Genomic DNA, 19838 nt, shown 5'->3' with positions numbered 1-19838 from the left:
TGTCTGCAGTGATGTTCAACAAGTGTTGAGGATGGTTATTTCTGGGATGGTGAGATTCTGGTGATTTTTGTTTCAACTTAGATTTTGTACTGTTTTGCAGTGTTTGAACTTTTTTTTCTAATAAACATATTTCACTGATAGAAAGCCATTTTTTAAAAAACAATCACATGTATGTTTGCTTAGCCCAGTATTTCCTGCACTTCCTTACCCCTGGAGCTTTTCATTTTTCCTCTGTTGTTGGTGCTGCCTGGTTTTGGGTGAGGCACCTATGCCGACCAACCCTGTGGGACCCCTGGGGGTCTGCTCTCTCCTGTAATCAGAGCCGACATTCTTCTCCAGTCTCCTGGAAGACAGGTTTTCTTGACCGTCTCTGTCCTCTCCCTGAGCCTCACCTGGACCAGTGCTTCTGAATGCACAGTAGCAGGATGGAATTTGGTCTCTGGGTTAAGTTCATGGACCGCTGCTATGGTCTACTGAGCTAAACTGGCCCAGACCGTTAGAGCTCCAAATGCTCACCTTGAACAGGAGATGCCAGAGGCCCCCAAAGGCACGAGATGAGGTCCAGAAATTATTAATTTCTTTAAAATTTTCCTCATGAAATAGAATTTTCTTAATTCAGGTACTTTCAGACAATTCTTTGTCCCCTTCTGCTATTTTCAAGGCAGCTGGTACCATTACTCTCTCCAGGTTAGAATTAAATGCGACAGTGCATGTGATGTGCTTACCAGAGCCTGGGGAAGTGGCTACAACCACCGTCCTCCATCGAGGCCAGTGAGAGCTGAGTAAAATGTAGCAATGCCACCAAGGCGACTGAGCTGCTTTAGGGTCTCTGCACAAAGAATTGCCTTCCGCCTGTCCTCTAGCTTTGTCTGCTTCCTTCAGCATCCTACTATAAATTAGTTACTTGTGCCCTTGAAAAGCTAGGGAACTCATTGGCACTTGAGAGCTTAACTGTGCTTAATTGTTCCCACTTCTTCACCCATTAGGTTTGGTGCTTTGGCAAACCATTTAGGAAAAAAAAGTTTGACCTTTCGATTTTACTTCTCATGAGCATTCTCCTTCGCATTACAAATGCCCCCTGGCTACTGCCCATTTGCTGACCAGGAAGGTTATCAGAAGCATTTGCTGGTGTATCTCACTCATTTGTATCATTTGTTTTAAGCGTTCCTTGCCAAAGCTCTAACTGGATACTTCCATTTCTCCTACAGTCATGCAATCAAAAGATATTTCCTGTGATGCTGAGCAGCATGGGCCTAACCACCAATAAGAAACATCTGACAAGGGCCTGCTCTGTGGGCAGGAGGTCCAAAGGTCATGGAGCACATCTGATAGCAGCTGACTGCCTCCTGGACAGCCCTGACCTGTCCCCCCATGGTCTGAGCAGGGGTTTGGGGGTCTTTGGGCTCACACACCTGCAGATGAACGGTGAGGAAGGAGAAGCAGAGGCAGCCGCTCCCCCATTCCTGTCTGCAGGGGATGGCTCTACCTGTGGGCTTCCAGGGGCCACCAGACCTGCAGGCAGGGTTGCTATGCTAGCTTTGGAGCACAGTGATAAAATACTCAGACAGGGCCCATGGAGCTGTTGTTGCAAAACCAGGATATTCTCTTTCACACTTGCTCCCGTCTGCAACACCTAAATGCTGGAGTGTCAGCAGCACAATGGAAGATGTTTCCAGGGATATGAATCAGTCCAGCTGAGGTGAGGTGATTGGATAAGGGGTTGGGTGCAGACTTGTCCCTGGGACAGGAAGGTGCAAGAGGGTGCCTTAGGCCCCGCAGGCAGGGTGCAGTGCCCATGGCATCCTCGTGCTCCTCATAGCTGGGAGAGAGTTTGCTTCTGGACTGGATCTGCACCTGCTGGGCTGGTGGTCCTGAACCTTGGGGCAATGCCTGTGCACAAAAAGTGATCCAAGGGCCAGACATGGACAGAGGCTCTTGGAGTATTCCCAAACCAATAAAAAGTTGTAAGAAATTTGCAAAACATAAAATTCTTTGTAAATGGTTTATACAGTTCTCATAATTGAAAAAGAGAGAGAATGAAAGCACTGAAATTTATACAAGAACTCTAGGCATACAGCCAACCCCCCAGGAACTCTTGTTTAACAAGCCATTATATGCTATAATTTATCAGTTATATGAACTGGATGCATTCTTTCTTAGCATATGTGAAACCAAGCAAATGTCCAGGATTTCAAAGTGGTATAAGTAAACAAGAGCAATAATTTTAGTGTGTGACATTTGGTTGGTATCCAACACTAATAAGATCTTGGTCAAAGTTGTTTATAGCTGGTGTTTCAGTTTCCCAGCATCTAAAACAAACACCAGACAAGGGGTTGGCTTAACAACAGGAATTTGCTGGCACACAGGTTCAGAAGCCGTAAGATTTGCTTCTTCCTGGGACTGGTATCTTCTGGCTAGCCAGAAATCTCTGGGATTCCTTGGCTTTTCCACTATGCGGCAATGACATGGTAATGTCTCCTCCTTTCTCCTCTGGGTTCCACTGATATCCGGCTTCTCACTGCTTCCATGGCTTCTCTCTCTGTGTCCAATTTCCTTTGCTTATAAGGACGTCAGTCAAATTGGATTAAGGCCCACCCTCATTCAGTCTGGGCAAAACTTTAATAATAGCTTCAAAGGTTCAATTGACAAATGGGTCTACACCCACAAGAGCAAGGGTTTGGGACTTGAGCACGCTTTTTGCGGGGGACATGATTCAATCCCAACAGCTCTTCTAATGTTATCAACAGAGTATTCTTGGTGTTTTTAATTGTATATGATTTCTTGTCACACTACAGAAAAGCTCATGAGATCCATTACTTGTCTTCTCTGATCTCAGGACAATCTTAGCATTGTCCTGAAAGACCCAGTTCTGACAGATAAAGCCCACCCTTGCATCTCAAGGATGCCTGGTTGGGTTAAAGTTGAGGGCACTGTATCGGATTCATATCACATAAATGGAATTAGCTTTATTAAAATGTTTTTATTTGGCCAGCCTGATCACAAAATGCCTGGAGGGCTTGAAGAGATGATGCTTCTAGTTTCTAAAGAAGAGGCTGCCTCATAAGCTGGTGGACTATGAATGTCCTCACCAGTTTTTAAGATGACAGCTTAGCAAGGGTATGCCAAGAACAGTAACAACAGCCACAAGCAGTGTAAAATTAGCCCAAGGTTCCTGTGCTGTCTGGACCCAATTTGTAGAATGGAGATAATAAAACCTTATTGGTCAAACTGTCATGCGCATTGCTTCTGACTCCTGTTGCTGCCTCCCTCCATCCCTTCCCCCAGCCTCTGTTATCTCCTTCCTCCAGCCATTGCTGTCCTTCCCGCCAGTCCCGCCCACGTTGCCAACATATAATCTGCCTTCTTCCCCAGCTACTGCCTACCTCATAGCCGCCTGCACAACTCCGCCTATCCACTACCGCCCTGTAGTAATCCGCCCCAGCTCCTGCCCCTCCCTCCACCCAACCCTATATAACCAAGTGTACTTCCGCAATAAAGCAGACTTGTTCCTGCGCTCAGGCTGTCTCCGTGGTTTTTACCGCGCGTCCCCCACGCCTGGAGAACCTAGGCCTACGCGCTGGCCTAGGGGCTTCCCGCCGAGCCGTGGAAGGCTGCCCGGACCTCGTGGGCCGCTAATCACTGCCAGCGAGCCCACAACTCCAAGAGTTGTGAGTCAAGCTGTGCTGCCTGGCAGGTCAGGAAACCAGTGAGTCCAAGGCCCAGCTCTCTATATAGTTGAGATTTTCTTATTGGAGGTGACTAGAAGTCATCTCTAAATTCTATAACCTCAAAAGTATAGCAGCCAAAGCTGCACTGATCCATAAACAAAGTGGCAAACCAAAGCAAGAAAATTCTTGAGACCAGTGGACCAGGACCATGGGATGAGCTAAGCCTCAGAGGAGGCTGAAGGCACCAGCCTGTTAGTCCACTTTGTAAAGCTGTTTCAGCAACACCCTGCATGTGATGCAGAGCATTTGAAATGGCAAAAGAGAAACCCCCAGAGCTCCAGAGGCTTGGCCTGTCTCCATTCATTCACTCGTTCTTTCATGTCTTCTCTTGCTCTCAGGGCACCACACTCTCCTGAGTTCCCTCCCTCATTTTTGTTCCTGGGTCCACTTCCCCATGCCAACTCAGAGTGTCTGAGTGCTCAGGGCTCAGTCCTCAAGGCACTTTTCTTCTCTATCCTTACTCCCTGGGTTGATCTCTGTCCCCAGTCCTATAGCTCCAGGTTCCAATACCCAAATGACTCCTAGATTACGTCCCCAGCTCTCACATCCCTCTTGACTCCAAACTGGTATATTCAGTTTAATTTAACTTTAAAAATGCAATGAACAAAGCACTGCAATGTCCAGAAAAGCGTAGCAATGGATCAAGCCAAACTATCTCACATAGCATGCCTTTGTCTGAATTATGTGGCTGTGCCGCTTACAATCGGAGCCATCCAGGAAAGGCTGCATGGACTTCTAAGTGTTGCAGGTGGAGTTGGCACACTGAATTATGCTCAGCACTGTACTTGATATCTAAGTAATCCCCAGGTTTTGAATAGACTGTGTTTCAAAATCCCTTCTGTGAACTGGTATTGTGTGTCTTGGGCCCCAATTTTCAAGAGAAGTCTGGGTAGGCCCTGAGAGTCTCTAGGTATCTCACAAACTCTCCCTTCCTTTTCCTTGCCAATGACACCAGTTTAGCTCAGGCTCCCATGGCCCAGATTGTTCCAATGCCAACACAATGGATTTCCTGGCCTCCTGCCTGTACCTTCCTCAGTAATCCTGCCCACTGCACTACACTGACCTTTCTAAAGAGCAGCTCCCATCGTGACTGCTCAGAAACCTTCCTGGTTCCCTTCTGTCTACAACAGAATGATAGACCACCAGGTGGGATGAGACCTCATGGTTCAATTAGTCCAGTAATTCCCAAACACCACACTGAAGAATGTCCATTATCAGAGTCACCTGGAAGGTCTTGTTAACAGTACAGAAAACAAGGCCCCTTCCCAGACTGACCAAGCCCAAATCATGAGGGATGGCTCTGTATTTTTCACAGATGTTCAACTTTGGGGCCACTGCTCGAGAGTAACCACCCATCTGGATGTTTGGCTGCCCTCTGCAATAATGCCCCCAGACATCAGTGACAGCAAACTCACTGTGAGTTGAACAATGATTTCATCTTTGAGTGTCTTCAGCTCTGCACTGGTCCTAGTTCTCCCTTTGGAGTCACATGACACAAGCCTGCTCCTTTTCCACACCATAGTGCTTCTAATCACTGACAGCAGCTTGGCTGCCTCCAAGGGCAACGGGGTTCCCTCTTTTGGAGGCTACTTACCCCCATTCCTCCCCTGACTCTGCATCCTCTCAGTGGGAAGGGGCAGGATTTCTTCTTTGTGGCTGGAATCTCTAAGTGGGCATGGACTAAGTTCACAGGAGCTAGTGTGATTTACTGACATACCTTATAGGTGGAATTTTCATAACCTCTCTAGAGTTAAGGCCAAAATTCAATTGTACTTCATGAGGCAGTGCATAGGTCCAAATCCCAGCTCTGCCACTTACTTCGGAGTGAAACTGGCAACTTCTTTAATCTCTCTGTGCCTTTTCCCATGTCTATAAAAAAGAAGTGATAAAAGTACCAACCTTACAAACTTGTCATAAAGATTAATGAATCTATCTATCTATCTATGTATCTATCTATCATCTGTTTTAATCTATCATTCTAAAACAATGCTTGGCACGTAAGTGCTAGGTAAGTGTTAGCTATAATTATTCTACCAAAAGTCCTATTGTGAAAATATCAACTAAATTTAAAATCAGAAATATTACCTTGTTTAGCAAAATTTTAGCAACCACTTATTTTCTCTTAATTCTACAGACCAAGGAAACAACAAGGCTCTTTTCTCTGGAAAGAGAAACAAGTCCCATTTTATATAATATAAATAGTAATTACCTTGTATTTCAAAAATCTTAGCATGGTTCCTGAAATCTACAGTTATTTAATAATTTAGAATTAATTAAAAGTTTCTGCTTCAAACACTCATTTAGTAGACAAAATGCTCACTTGCAATGATAAAAGAGTTGTAAACAAATGGATAACTATACAGGGGGGAAAAACATTTTAGAGTTCACAGCAGACAACTGTGGACAGATACTTAAATCCCAAACTTTACACATCAAAGAACAGAAAACTGGGAAGCAAAAGTAGGTTCAGGTGGAAATTTTTACTTTCAAATGTCTTGAGCAGCACTGGGAACTATGTCCTTTGGGGCAGGCAAAGACGGATATTTCACATCACACAAGACAAACGTATTAAAACCATCATGAAGATTCTGAATGCTTGGAAAGAAGTAATATTCCCATTATATCTGAAATTGAATTGAAGGTGAATACCAAACCAAGGATGTACCAAGAGCTGAAATTAGTATAACAGTGGATTAACTTCAGATTTTAAGCACTGATCTTGGAACCAACTTACCTGAATCTTATTATAAATTATCAGTATCACACAAATTATCCCAAAGTGTCCTTATTTCCAAGTATCCAAACCCAATTTACATTGTCAGATCTACAAAATTTGTTAATTTTACACACACAAAATTACCCATTTCAAATGCTGCTTAATCTCTCTTAGAACTTCACACCAACTTTCCAAATCTTCTATTTGGTCAGAGAACCCTAAGGTTATAGGAAACTGGAAATCTTGGCCCTCATTTACTATTTTGGCTCAACAGTAAAGGCGTGATGAGACTGAATCAAAGCGATATGAATTTCAAAATCTACAGCATAGCTGCACTGCAAAGGAATAACATAATATTTGCTGCAAAACAAAAAAAGAAGAGAAATGGAAAATATTATTTTTCCTTATAATCACCTATTTTGGTAGCAAGGAAAAGACTTTCTTAAGTTATAAAATAAGCAACAGCCAACACTGATAGAGTACTACCTGTGTGCCAGGAAGTCTAAACATTTCCAGTATTACCTATTTTGATCCTATGAGGATGGCACTATGATTGTTCCCCATTTACACAAGAGGAAACCAAGGCACAAGAGAGGTTAAGTGTTCCATGCAAAGCAACACAGCTAGAACCAGGTGGGAGAACCAGGACTGAACGCAGGTCGACTACTGTCAGGTGTCTGCACTCCTGACCACTCTTGGGACTGGTCGATGTAATCTATGGATTCTCATGGTGACAGGGGACAGGCAATCTCATCCACAGAGCCAGATCTCAGGAAACCCAGGAAACACTGAATAAACCAGTCTTCTAGAAAGCCTGGGAAGCCCTGGTCTTCACAGAGCCTAGAACAGTGTTGAAGAAAACTTGCTTTGGATTGGGTTTGATTTTTAAAAGCTGGAGATTCTGTATATGATCAGAAGTCCTTTAATTCCTAGAGAACACAGGGAGGGGCTGTGTATCCACAAATGGTCTCAACACCCAGGGTGGCAAGCCTCCGAAGGAAGCTTGAGGCTGTCACAGACAAGCACCCGGAAGCTGCCACAGCAGCCGCCACCTCTCAGAGAGCCCTGTGCTGTTCCTAAAAGCCTCTCCTCCGATCACAACACGAATGAGGACCAGAAAGGCGGAACTTCTCAGTGGTCTGTCTTAGACTCCTGGAGCTGCTGTAACAATGTACCACAAACCGAGTAGCTTAAAGCAACAGAAATATATTCTCTCACAGTTCTGGAGGCCAGAAGTCCAAAATCAAGGGGGCCAGCAGGGCCGCCATCCCTCTGACCCTGTAGGAGGTTCCTTCCTCACCTCTAGAAGATTCTGCTGTTTGCCGGCCATCCTTGGCATCCCTTGGCTTGCAGCTGCGGCACTTCAGTCTCTGCTGCCTTCTTGGATGGCCATCTCCCCATTGTCTGTCCCTCTTCTCCCCTTCTTATCAGGACCAGCCATATTGCACTAAGGGACCTCCTGTTAATTGAATTAATCCCATCCACAATGTCCCTGTTTCCAAAGAAAATCCCATTCTGAGGCACTGGTGGTTAGGACCTCAACATATCTTTTGGAGGACACTATTCACCCTGTAACGGTGTCCAGAGCAGCAATCGGGGCAGTTTTCTGGTCACCCTTTTGGCAGCAGGTTTGTGCTCCTCCTTCAAAGGGAACTCAGCCACTCCCACCACCCCTGCTTGGTTCTGCATCTCCTCCCTACTCCTCCTGCCACCCACCAGCTCCTGCACCCAGGACTCTGTGTATCCCTTCCTGTTTGGTAACTTCTGCTGACTCCAGACTCCTGCTCCTTTGTGGCCCAACATGGCCCCCTGCCTCGTGGCTGGGTCCCACCGCATAACCTTTCAATGGAAAGCCCCTGCCTCCTGCCCTCCCCTCTGCCATTTCCCAGTGCCTCTTCCTGGGAGAACAAGATCGTCAGCAGGTTTGGGCAGCGCAGCCAGAACAGTTCATGGTGGTAGGGAAGCAGGGAAACCCCAGGCCGACCTGGCCAGCCTCTGGGCTTCCCTTCTTGCTGCCCAGGGTCTCCTTCCTTGGGAGACTCTAAGTTTATGAAGGCACAGTCTGCGTCCATTTGGTTCTTCAGGATAACCTCAGCACGATGCCAGCACACCAACAAAGACTTGTTGGTGCAAAGTGAACACTTTTTTTCAGTAGCAATTTTGGGGATATATTATAGCTCAAATACAGTATTTAAAATGATTATCGAAAGCAAGTTTTTTCAGCTTTAAAAATTCATTATCTCTTTAAAATTTGTGAAATATCTCAGATATAAAGAAAAATAAAAGAAAGTTCTCTGTATTCACTAACAAGCTCTATCAAGGATTTTGCTTTGGGTAGATTAGTTTGGTTTTTTTAAAGAAATAAAACATAATAGAACAATTAAAGCTCCCAGGATGCCCCTGCCCCTTCTTCCCTCCCCAGAGGTAACCCTGCCTGGTATTCACTAAGTGCCATTCCCTCACCTTTTATAATATTACTACACATGTATGTATCACAAAATACATACTATTCTTTGTTTTCAACAATGTGATTCTGAAGCTTCCTCTTTTTGCTCAACGCGCTATTTCCAACATTTACCCATGGTAATACACCAAGTTCTGTTCTTTCCTTAACTGCTGAAGAGGATTCCACTATATCACTACACCACAATTCATTTATCTACTCTCCTGCTCATGGACATTGAGGTTGTTAGATTTTTTCGCAAATGCAATGTGGCAATGAGGACCTTTCTGCACCCCCCTTTATGCTCTTGTGCAGAGCTATGCTAGGTTTGACTGACAAATGGAATGACTGTTTACTAGGAAAGGAAAAATATCATAAGATATGGCCAAAAGGCTGTCCAAAGCTCTGTTATCAATTTCTTCTTCCACTGGTAGAGTATGAGACACATTCAGACATTTTAACTACCAACCTGATGAGGGTGAAATGTTAATTCATTTTATTTTGATAGTCATTTCCTTGAGGTTAAGCTTCTATTCACACAATCTATAAGAGTTCCTCTTCTATGAATTGCTCATGCAAATTTTTGCCTATTTTTTTTTATTGGTTTGCTTTTTTCTCTTATTAATTTATAAGTTCTGGGTATTGATTTTGTCAGTTAAATGCATTGCAAACATCTCCAATGCAGAGTTTATCTTCTAAGTTATTTATGGTGCTTTGTCATTTTAAAATAGCTTCATCAATTTTTATTTTGGGATGAATGGAAATCTGTTCCAAACTCATGAACATATTATGTCTCTAATTTATTCAGGATTTAATTTATGCCCTTCGATTAGGCTTTGTAATTTTATTCATAAAGAGCTCATACATTTTTGTTGCATTTCTCTTGCTAAGAATCTTATAGCTTCTGCTGTTACTGTGAATGGAATGGGACTTTTTTCTTTTATAATTTATCATTACTAGGGTATTGCAAAGTTATTGGATTCGGGATGTTGATCCAAAACCATGGTAAAGTCTATCTGTTTAAAAGACACATTATAAAATATTTTAAATTTATTTAAATTTTAATGTTTATTTAAATTTTAAAATTTATTTTTAAAAAATTTTTAAAATCTTTAATTTTCTTAGTTTTTTCTATATCAAAAATTATAGTTAGGAAAAGAGAAAAAAACAGAGCCCTTTCTATTTACTTTTCCAACTCCTATGACTCATACTTTTTCAGACCACTGCACTGAAAATAAGTTCTATCATAATACTGAATGTAAGTGGTAATAGAAAGCATCCTTTTTTTGTTCTGACTTTATTGGAAATACTTGAATGTTCTACCCCTAAAAAATTATATTTTTGGAATGTTTATGATAAATACCCTTTATTGGATTAAGGAAATTCCCTTCTATTCCTAAGATTTTTTTTTCTTTTAACCATGAATGAATTTTCTTCTTGTTAGAATTTGCCTGGTATAAATTTTATTTTTTATTTTCAAATTTTCTGAAAAGTTTTATTTTAGGAATGTCTCTAGAAAGAAGCATATAGTTGGATTTGGCTTTTGTTTTTATACAATTTGATAATCTTTTCCTTTTATAGGCAACTTTAATCTGTCTACATTTGCTATGATTAATGATAGCTATATATTTGGACTTAATTATTCCACTTATCTTGTGTTTTCTAAAAAATCACCTTTGCTTCACTTATATCCTTCTGCCTGTTGCTGGACTGATTTGTTTTTTACACTTCTTCTTTTCTCTCTTATGATTTGACAGCTTTATTTCTGTTAATTTTTTAAAAATATACTGATAGCTATAAATTTCCCATCAAAGTTTAAATGTATCCAGTATTTATATCATCCTCTCATACAAGGCATGGACATTAGCATGTCTTACCTGCCCTCTGAACACCCTTTCTCTCCCTCATCCATCTTATATTTGTGATGCTGAGTTTTAGTTTTAACTTACTTTCAACAAACAAACAAAATACTGAATTTTAAAATAGCTGACTATATTTACCAACACATAGAATCAAAATTTGGTATTCTCCATTGTTTTGGGATTCCCATGGCTTCTCTCTGGATATTGTTTTCTTCTTGCTAGCAATCATCTTTTAAAAGTTCTTTTTAGTGAAAAATGTATGTGTGATAATTTCTCTAAGCCTTTATGTATATTAAATTATTTTTTCTTTTCCCCTCACTATTTTAACTGGGAAATTTTTTTAGGTTGACTTTATTTTCCCTTGGCATTTTGAAAATACTTACTCCATTGTTCAATGTTGATGAATAATTGCTGTTGCCATTCTTTTAATGTAATTGCACATTCCTCTAGGAGCTCTTAAGGATTTCTCTTTTATGCTTGATGCTCTGCAGCTTCACACCTATGTGTCTAGGGGAATTATCTTTATCCTGGTTGATATTCAAAATGAGATAATATAAAGCTTCAAGTTTATCTTTTATTCTTGAAAAATCTCAGTTACTAAATTTTCAAATATTGCTTCTCAACCACTGCCCCCATTTCCTTCTTAGAGAACTCTTATTAGATGTATTTTGGTGTCTCCCAGTCTAGCTTCAATATCTTCTGCCTCCCTTCCATTAAAACAAGAAAAAAAGTTTCCTATTTCTGCTTTTTTGAGGGTGAATTCCTCAGCATTATCTTCCAATTTATTAAGTTTCTCTTCGACAATGTTCGGTGTAAAGTTTATCTGATCAGTTGGGATTTTTTTATTTCAATAGTTATGTTTTTAATTCCTAAGATTTCTAAATGGTTCGTCCACTTTTCCATCTATTTTTAATTTCCACCTAGTTTTGTTTCATAGTTTACTTTTTATCTTTAAATGTTAAGTTTGCTTTCATTTATTTACTTGACTGTCATAGTGTACCTATTTTTAAAACTCTACCAAACTGTTCTATAAATTTAATTTCATCCCCATATTCTGATTATTAGAATTTTGCCTGTCTTTTTTAGCATGAGATTCATTCATGTGTTTTGGAATTTGGGTTTGCACATTCATTTTGAGTAAAAGGTTTTAATTTTATATTGGGTTTTGTAATGGTGTACTGGAGTCCTGCCAGGCAGCTATTTTGGGGCTATGGCATTTTCAGTTATTGGGCCAGCAAGTAACTTGGCTCGCGAGCTGGATATTATTGTTCTCCCACATTCCTCTGCCCACAAAGTGCCAGGCAACAGGTGAGCAAAGATTTTTCCAACCTTCTTTCATGGGAGCTGCAAAAGTGGGGAGGCTCACTGTACCCTAGCTTTGAGTGGCATCCTGATCTCCTGCATCAGTGGGAAATTTGTGGTCCCCTTTACCACATGGGAGTGAACTCCTAGCCCCCACTGCCTGCTTCAGAACCTAAATTCTGCAAGGCTGTGGCTTCACCGTAATCACCAGTTAGCACTTCTGTTCCTGCTCCACAGAGTTCTTTATCTTGGCTCTGTCTTTCTGGAGGTCTCCTTCTATACATTATCTGTCCTATCACTATTAGGTATCCAAAGCAGAAAGGGTACCTTGCAGCATAAGCTCAGTGCTTCATCTTGTCACACTTCTCTAAATGTACTTTCTTTCTTCTTTTTTTTTTTTAGGTACTAAGATTAGGAATTGAACACAAGACCTCATACGTGGGAAGCCAGCATTCAATCACTGAGCTACATTGGCCCTCCTAAATTTACTTTTGAGACACCTAAGCTATGAATACAGAGAGCTCCCAATACCTCCAGGAAGTGCCCTGTTTCCTCATTTTTTTTTTCCAAATTCTACTCAATTTATTCATTTTTTAAAAAATATTACATTCAAAAAATATGAGGTCCCCATTCACCTCCACCACCCCCATCCCACCACTCCCCCCACAGTAACACTCTCCCCCATCATCATGACACATCCACTGCATCTGGTGAGTACATCTCTGGGCATCACTGCACCCCATAGCCTGTGGTCCAAACCATAGCCCACACTCTCCCACGTTCCATCCAGTGGGCCATGGGAGGACATACAATGTCCAGCAATTGTCCCTGGAGCACCACCCAGGACAATTCCAAGTCCTGAAAATGCCTCCACATCTCATCTCTTCCTCCCATTCCCTGCACCCAGCAGCCACCATGGCTACTTTTTCCACACCAATGCCACATTTTCTCGATTATTAACCACAATAGTTCATGAATAGGATATCATTAAGTCTTTATGTTTTTCTTCACTTTTTTTAACTGGAGAAGTTGTAGGTTTATAGAGAAACCATGCAGAAAATACAGAGTTCCCATATTCCTCCAACCCACTCCACTCAATGCAGGTTTCCCTACAATTAACACTTTGCATTAATTTGGTACCTTTGTTACAATTATTGAAACAATATTAATATAATTATACTATTAATTATGGCCTGTAAGTTATAATACACTGTACTATTTGTGTTTTACAGTTCTATGGTTTTTGAAACTTTTTATTCTGGTAACATATAAACCACCTAAGTAGCTCCCCTTTTAACCACATTCAAATACACAATTCAGTGATGTCACTTACTTTCACAATATTATATTGCCATCACCACCACCAATTACTTAAACTTCTAGTGAATTTTTTCTGACTTTAAAAAAAACATTGTTCCTTAGCTGAAATGTCTCTGAGAGAGGAGAATAGCTGTACTATAAGTACATGAGCTCCCCAATGGAGTATGGGCCTGCCTCAGATTTCATACAATCATGGCCAAGAGCCTCACATTTCTGATATAAATTCTGGATAAGGGTCACCGTTCAGAGCAACCTCTTCAGCAACAATGAGACAAATAATTCACAGGCTTTGCTTTTTGTTTTTACCATACTCATAAACTTGTCCTAAACCAGGCTCTACACAAGGTCAATCTTAACTTTCTGAGGTGCTTCCTAATTCTGGAAAACAGAGCACACAGAGGTCATTGCATTTTCAAGGCAATTTAGCCTAACAGTAACTCATGCCTCACTGGCTGGACAGAAGTAAGAGTACAAGTTACCTATGGCCCTCAAAGTGTAAGCAAGCATAAGGAAGCCTTGGGCAATGCTCAAGGGGATGCGTTCAGCTGCCCAAACCAAGCTCTCTGAAGCTCTCAGGCTGGTGATTCACATTAGTACACGGGCTATGTAGCCCTCAGCTTGGGGACCCCAGGGCCTCCTCAGAGCTGACCTCCAGCCAAGTCAAGTCTGATGTCTGGGACTCTTCTGCTAAAAGCTACATGTTTGCATTTTCTGAATGGAAACAATAAAATGCTGGGGCTTTTCCCACTGCTAATATGTCTGATTTTCAATTAATTTCAGAGCTCTGATAATTCCCATAGAAAAAGTGTCAGGGTACTTGTTTAATGATGATTACGCGAAGCCAAATTCCTAATGTGCTAACCAGTCTGGAAAAATAAACAATTCCTCGGGGGCACAAAATTCCAACACTATGATTCAGAAGGAGACATAGGTGGTGCACATAATGCAAATTTCGATGGGCTCACTGAACTTGACTTCCATTGCTGCTGTTCAGACCGAAGAGATCAAAATTAATGTGAATGACCCGCATAATCATAAATCAAGGTAAGTCTAGATCAATTTGGTTTAAAAGCAGGTTCAGTGAACATAAAGCTTCATTTATTAAGAAGTACTTCTTATTTGATGAATCAAAGCCCATTAGGTAGGGGACTGAATTAGAGCAATTCTTTAACTTACAGGAGGTAGGTAATACAAATATTAAAGCAGGTAGACATTAGGACTTTGGGAGGTAACCACAACTTTTCTCCTTATTATTTCATTATTTAAACATTCTGCTTATTATTCTAAGACTATGTATAAAAACCATATTAAGATGTTCTGTCCAAAGTTGACAGTGGTATATTAAAGTCCCCCACTGTAATTGTAGAGGCATCTATTTCTTCACTTATTTTTCCAATGTTTACCTCATGTATTTGGAGGCACCCTTGTTAGGAGCATAAATGTTTATGATTGTTCTTTCTTCTTGAAATATTATCCCTTTCACTAATACACAGGACATGTTAAATTACACCAAAAATGTATAAAGGTCTATAGGCTAAAATGTAAACCATAATGTAAAACATAAGATAACTAAAAATTTAGAAAATTATATATTCTAAAATATAAGCCATAATGTAAACCAAAATGGAACCATGTTTGAAAGCTATGCTTCAATATCTGCACATCAACTGCAGCAAATATGAACATGTAAAAAGATCATTGCTGGGGAAGGGACAAAGTGTTTGATGTTGGATATGTGGGAGTACCCTATATTGTATATGTGAATTACTGTGATCTAAAACTTTTGTGAAGACAAACTTAAGAATTAGAGGACGGAAATGGACTTGGCCCAGTAGTTAGGGCGTCCGTCTACCACATGGGAGGTGCGCAGTTCAAACCCCGGGCCTCCTTGACCCATGTGGAGCTGGCCCATGCGCAGTGCTGATGCGCGCAAGGAGTGCCCTGCCACGGGGTGTCCCCACATAGGGGAGCCCCTCGCGCAAGGAGTGTGCCCCGTAAGGAGAGCCGCCCAGCGCGAAAGAAAGTGCAGCCTGCCCAGGAATGGCGCCGCCCACACTTCCCGTGCTGCTGACGACAACAGAAGCGGACAAAGAAACAAGATGCTGCAAATAGACACAGATAACAGACAACCAGGGGAGGGGGGGGGAATAAATAAATAAATCTTTAAAAAAAAAAAAAGAATTAGAGGGAAAAAAAAAGGATGTAGACACTGAGGAAGAAATGAAAGAAAACTGCCTTGCCACTGTACATATAGGGCAACACCTATTATAGTGATGAAAGACAAAACATCAAAAACAAAGCTTTTTCATTTTTTCATTTTTTATACCCCAATTTATTTTTACTTTAATTTTTCTAAATTACTATGTATTGTATATCTAACCTTAAACCCATCACTATATTCTATTTTACCATTAATGAAACTTGGCAATATATTAGGCTTCATTTTTTAAGAAGTTTTGGACCACAGAGAGGTTCAGCTATGGCAGCGGAGTAACACTTGTGTGGGGTGTTATTGATGAGGGGCACATGGTTGGGAGGGAATTCTCCAGGGCATGTATACAGAGTACAAAAAAATGTTTGGATATTTTCATAGTTACAGTTAAAAACGACAACTGAGGAAGTGCTAAGTTCCTAGTCAAGGGAGCTGTATCGTATTCCCCAATGGAACAGCAACAATCCCCCAAGTGTGATGGCAAAGATCAATAAAAAAGGATGTTCCGACAATGAGCCATTGATACTGATGACTATGCTTATGAGCCTGTGCACCTGAAATATGAACTAGGCCTAGAGCTAAAGGGTGCTTAAGAGTTACCTCCTGAGAGCCTCCATGGTGCTCAAATGTGGCCACTCTCTAAGCCAAACTTGGCATGTAAATGCATTACCTTCTCCCCAGAATGGGAAATGACTCCCGGGGATGAGCCTCCCTGATGCCAAGGGGTTACTATCAAGCACCAGCTGATGATGTAACTAGAAAAAGACCTTGACTAAAAGGGTCAACTCAGACCAGCGGAATATCTCAGCCTACATGTAATATCAGGTGTTAAAAACTACTTTTTGACCTTGAATAAAGGGAGGAAATGGAAAGGACAAATGAGTTTATATGGCTAAGAGTCTCCAAAAAAGAGTCAAGAGGTCATCAGAGGGGTCACGCTTATACACACCTCAGCAGGGTCTCAGAGACAGCCAAAGTAGATACAACCCCAGGTACTGGTTCTCCTGAGGGCTACAGAGACCCACAGGTTCTATGGTCATGGCAGATGACTCTGGAGTTCAGTGCCATGTCAACTCGTCCTACTTTGGAGCTTGTGTTCCTGAGTGTGATGGAGCTGGATTCAGATGTGACCTTTCTACACATCTCTTCTGTCACTTTTACTGAACCTGTGGTTGGTGCTGGGGTTGGTGTATACTCAGGAGACCTGAATCTCTGGACTGTCCATGTGACTGACAGGCCCTGAGCCTCAGCAGACTTGCAACTCCTATACTCTGGTTTATTGGACTTACCCCAGCCAGCTAACAGGGAGGTGAAGAAGGTCAAACACCACACTGGGGAGCCAAGAGTGCCAACAACTGCAAGCAGGAGAATTGCATCCATCATCCATGTGGAATCTAAGCCCCCTCTCGATATAGAGGTGGACTGGACATAACCATCCCAGGGCCCAAAGAATGGAAGAATAGAGCATGGATTAGAATGGACTTACTGATATTCTACTATAGAATTAATGTGATTAGTAATGGAAGAAATTGTAGCATTGATGTGGAGAAAGTGGCCACGGTCACTGCTGAGAGTAGGGAGAGGGAAGAAAAGATATGATGTGGGGGCATTTTCAGAACTTTGAGTTGTCCTCAATGATATTGCAGGGACAGATGCAGGACATTACATATGCTGCCAAAACCCCACTGAATGGACTGAGGGAGAGTCTAAACTATAATGTAAACTATAATCCATGTGGTGTAGCAATGCTCCAAAATGTACTCATCAAATGCAATGAATGTGCCACAATGATGAAAGAGGTTGTTGACATGGGAGGACTGGGGGACAAGGAGATAGTGGGGTATAAGGGAACCTCTTATATTTTTTTAATTTTTAAAAAGTTATTGAAGCATATCACTCATACATAAACATACATAAACAATCAGTGTATAGTAATAGTTGTGAACTTATAAAACAAACACATATAACATCATATGGGACTCTCGTACCTCACCCTACCAGCAATACCTTGTATTGTTCTTAAATATTTTTAACTAATGATTAAAGAGCATTGTCAAATAATTAATTAATTAATTGACTAACTAAATACTCCCTTAAGAATTCCAAGGGCTTAAGTACAACATTCAAAATATTGAATGTTCTCAACCATAAATAAAGTATAAATATTTTTAAATACACTTTCAGATGATGTTCACTATCCAGAAAAGTGAAAGATAATGATGCTTTCATTTAAATATGTAGATAGTAATAGAGCTGCATCTCTTTCAGTTTTTAGTGGCCTAAGATAAAGAAAAATCAGCACAGTACTAGATAGTAAAAAAAATAAAAAAGAACTGAAAATAGGAAAAAAAAGAGAGAGAGAGAAGTGCAGAGATCTGCTTCTAGTCCCAATGAAAAGTTTACCCTCTCTCAGACTTGTTTCTTCCTCTGCAAAATGGGGATAATTTCATCTTTCCCCAAAGGTGTTTTTAAGAATTAAAGATGACTACCTTGAAAAGTTAGAAGTATTACACAATTGTGAGATATCATTCTTATTACAGTTTTGAGTAGCAGGAAAGGTGCCCCACATGCTACAGAATACCTGCCTAAGAAAAAATTTCTTCTGATTGGAACAGAAAATTCCTGAAAGGAATATTTTCTTTTTGGGTTGTCATTTTTTTTTTAATTGAACCTCATTTGTCACTCATTTGTTCAGTTTTAGTTTTGAAAAATTAGGGCTTTAGTTAACCTAAGTCTTCTCAGGTTGCAAGGGTTGGGCCTAGAAAATATAACAAAAGGGTATAGAGTTGACGGTTTTAAGGGAAGGATGGACAGGACATGGAGTTGGTTGTGGCTGGAGGCCAAGGATGCATTAGGTGACCTAGACAAGCCCAGGAGAGTTCAAGCAGCAGAGCCATCTGGAGTCAGGCCACACCTGCTCCCAGCAGACCCCAGGGGCTGTCTCTAAGGACATTCCACCTGAGACCCAGTTCAGCTACCTGTGCTTCTCATCACAACTCAGGATTAATTTTTCAACCTAGGGTGGCAGATTTGGCCCAGCAGTTAGGGCGTCCATCTACCACATGGGAGGTCCACGGTTCAAACCCCGGGCCTCCTTAACCTGTGTGGGGCTGGCCCATGAGCAGTGCCTGGCCCATGCGCAGTGCTGATGTGTGCAGGGAGTGCCCTGCCACGCAGGGGTGTCCCCCGCATAGAGGAGCCCCACATGCAAGGAGTGCGCCCCATAAGGAGAGCCACCCAGCGCCAAAGAAAGTGCAGCCTGCCCAGAACTGGTGCCGCACACATGGAGCGCTGACACAGGAAGGTGACCCAACAAAAACAAACACAGATTCCCGTGCCGCTGATAACAACAGAAGCAAAGACACAGCGAACAGACACAGAGAACAGACAACTGGGTAGGGGGGGAAGGAAAGAGAAATAAATATTAAAAAAAATTTTTTTTTTCAACTTAGCACTTAAAGAAGTGCACTTAAGTTGTTTGAAAAGCCTTCACTGCCTCCCAGCACCATCTGATAAGTGAGGTTTTAGGCCGGCTCTGCCCCAGTTCTCGGCTGCCTCACACCCCCTTCCTGGACCCACCTCACTGGACACCCCTTCCTTGCCATTGGACTGGTTGCCAGGTAAAACCCAGGCACTGGGGTGGGAAGCCTCATTCTTGTCATCCAATCTCCCTTTCTTTTTCCCTTTAGGATATAAATTTTGACTCCCTCATTTCCCTCCCCCAAACATTTTAAGAAGCTTACCTTACAGTGAACACGGACGCAATCATAATAGTAACGCCACTCATCTGGAGAAAATGTAATGGTGACTGGGAGGGACAAGCCAGGGACGAGGCGGTGCTCCTGGAAGACAAGCGGGCTCTCATTAGGCCAAGGCCCTGGATGCGCAGGCAGCAGGACTCTGGGTGACAACACGCCACAGGGCCCAGGCAGACCCACCACCTGGAATACCAACACCCCATAGAACGTGGAATGGACGGTGACACTTACCTTTTTCACATACTTGATCTGAAAGTACGTGGTTTGTGGAGGTAAAATATGAAGATGTATGTCTTCACCAGAAACATTGACCAGATGCTGTGAGACAAAAAGAAGCATTTCCAGTAAATACAATGTTTTATTTATCTGCACGTTCACCTCCTCATTTACTTTTGTTCCTGAGGGGATATGAGGAGACATGCATTCTTTAATTTTCTAAAAGAGATGAAATGTATCAGACACTGTGTAAAGAACAGTAACATAAACACAATTAAACA

At 41.7% G+C, this 19838-nt stretch overlaps 1 long non-coding RNA gene across 4 annotated transcripts in view; it reads right to left on the bottom strand.

Annotated features, from left to right (window-relative positions):
* LOC101432199 (uncharacterized) overlaps nucleotides 1-19838 on the bottom strand; it is an 86315-nt gene that overhangs the window by 38535 nt on the left and 27942 nt on the right. For all 4 annotated transcript variants that reach the window (XR_009186626.2, XR_009186625.2, XR_009186628.2 and 1 more), the window contains 2 exons: nucleotides 19573-19659; nucleotides 19327-19425 (listed from right to left, as the gene is read on the bottom strand). This is a non-coding gene — a long non-coding RNA (uncharacterized lncRNA). The remainder of the gene's footprint in view (nucleotides 1-19326; nucleotides 19426-19572; nucleotides 19660-19838) is intronic.

Source organism: Dasypus novemcinctus, chromosome 7, assembly GCF_030445035.2.
Source record: "Dasypus novemcinctus isolate mDasNov1 chromosome 7, mDasNov1.1.hap2, whole genome shotgun sequence".
Taxonomy (NCBI): Eukaryota; Metazoa; Chordata; class Mammalia; order Cingulata; family Dasypodidae; genus Dasypus; species Dasypus novemcinctus.
Note: the sequence above shows the minus strand (reverse complement) of the source record. Positions and strands in the feature narration are given on the sequence as shown.